The sequence below is a fragment of the Borostomias antarcticus genome (assembly GCF_949987555.1).
Source record: "Borostomias antarcticus genome assembly, chromosome: 11".
Lineage (NCBI taxonomy): Eukaryota > Metazoa > Chordata > Actinopteri > Stomiiformes > Stomiidae > Borostomias > Borostomias antarcticus.
The window spans coordinates 2,864,160-2,866,659 of NC_140244.1; positions in this window are offsets into that span (position 1 = coordinate 2,864,160).

A 2,500-nucleotide genomic window follows, 5' to 3' on the forward strand; every position below is an offset into this window, starting at 1 on the left:
AGCCGGAGCCAAAGACAAGTGAGTGTGTGTGTGTGTGTGTGTGTGTGTGTGTGTGTGTGTGTTTGGGGGAGGGTTCTTCTCCTTATGATCAATAAACACTAACATTAATCAATCAATCAATCAATCATACTTTATTTGTATAGCACATTTCATACACAGAGGCAACCCAGATAGCAAGCAGATGTGTAATAATTCTGGGCCATATATGGGCCGGAACTAAGCCATAGCCACTGGCCTGTATATGGCCCTGATCCGCTTGCTATCTGAGAACACAATGCACTTTACAGAGAGCAATGGGAGGGTGGGCATAGGTCCCACCCCTACATATTCCAGAGGGAAGAAAAAAAAACAGTTTCACCCAAGGGCCGAAAAAGTGAGCTGTAAAAATTCATCCCTGACCTCTGATCGAGCTAGATCCTGGAAAATGTTTAAGTCTATTGGCTAAGAACAGTTACACAGCAGTAAACATGGGCTAAATACTTCATAGGAGAGACATGACTACTTACAGAGTTGTTGCCTACATGGTAGGCCATTATGTGTTAGCTATCCCATAATAGTAAATGTAGTCCATACCCAGATAGCAAGCGGATCTGGGCCATATACAGGCCAGATCTGGCCCTTGTGGCTTAGTTCCGGCCCATATATGGCCCAGAATCATTACACATCCGCTTGCTATCTGGGTAATAGGATATTTAAGTGAATCATATTACAAAGCATAATAAGCACTTAGAAGACAGGCTCATAAAGAATGTAGAGTAACCTATAGCCGCTAAGCAGAAGTGGGTAGACAAAAGCAGAGAGTCCAGAAAAGAGCCAGTCTGGATAAGGACAGCTGGCATTATCAATAACCCTGTCTTTAAATCTGGTTTTGACTGTAGGTTTCATTCCTTTGACTACATGGACGTACATGCCCGAGAACATATCCATCGATCGACCGATTCATCAATCAGCCAATTAAGCCTTTTGTTCACGTTCACGAAAACAAACTTTTCCATAAATTCCATAGCAGAAATTGCTCGTGGAAGCAACAGTAGGTTCATAATGTGCGTTTACTGAGAACGTGCCTTCAAAACTTAGAAGGCAACAGTTGAGACTTGCGACAGAGTTGAGGCAGTTGTAACATTCATATGTGATATAGTTAATTCTTGTTTACTGTTTATGGTGTTTTATAATCCCGTAAGGGATGGGTCCTCGGACATGACACGAAAATAAATATTCATTCATTCATTCATTCATTCATTCATTCATTCATTCATTCAGTGATGAGTACTGTAGATCTGAAATCCCCCTTGGTCAAAACCCATCTTTACTCAGTGGATGGGTGATAGCTACAGTGTTATGATGGTAAATGGACTGCACTTATATAGCTCTTTTATCCAAAGTGCTTTACAATGGTCTCTCATTCACCCATTCACACACACATTCCCACACCAACGGCGGCAGCTTCCATGCAAGGCACTGTGCTACTGTAGCCTGTTCATTGGGAGCATTTTGGTGTTCAGTGTTTTGCCAAAGGAGCTGGGATTCGAACCGCCGACCCTACGATCATTGGAGGACCCGCCCCATTATGACATGAAACGTAGAAGCAGTAATTAGACCTAATCTAGTAATCTAATCTACATGACTCGACCAGGATCACCCTGGATCAATCTGGATGTATGCTCCAGGACATTATACAGGATTGCAGTGTCACAAGCATTATGGAATTTGTAAAATATTGAAAATGCTTTATAATAACTCCTCGTACAGTAGATGTTAGAATGCCTGTATCTTAAAATAAAAAACAGAGCTAGACAACATCAAAAAGAGAGTTTGTTAGCGACACTTTCCGGCTCTTTACATGTCTATAAATCACAGGGAGAGTTTCTATATCTGGCTCTGGTTTGTGCCTAGTTGTGGGACTGTGTTTCAGAACATGACAGCAGTCGTGACAGGGGCTGAGTCAGCAGTCTTTATTTAGCTGGTCGCTGGTCAGAGGCCAAATCAGGAGAGGAAACAGCAGCACCGACGCTTTTTCCTCTTTTCTTTCCTTTGTGTGCGTTCCTCCCTCCCTCCCTCCGCTCCCTCCCTCCCTCCTCCTCTCTGTCCTCTGTTTCTTCTGTCTGTCTTCCTGTCCCAGAGTCCCTCTCTCGCTCCGACGCCCACGCCGCCCGCATTTCTCACAGAGGGAAACCTGCACTGTGAGGTGTTGTCAAGACGACTGAGTTTCCAACGGTGACTCTCTCTCTCTCTCTCTCTCTCTCTCTCCATCACTGCAGGGTCATTATGGAACCCAGGACACAGCTCCAAGGGACAGGCATTTTAACTAGAGGGAGCGTGTGCATGTGCGTGCGTGTGTGTGTGCGTGTGTGCATGTGTGCGTGTGTGTGTGTGGGTGTGGGTGTGTGCACCTTGAGTGGTCTGAGGATTGTTGGCTTGCCAAAGAGAAAAGCCAATCAAATTGCCAAATTCTGCTCTGTCTCGGCTATTATTGGCAGCTTATCGGTGTGGAGAAGGAGGT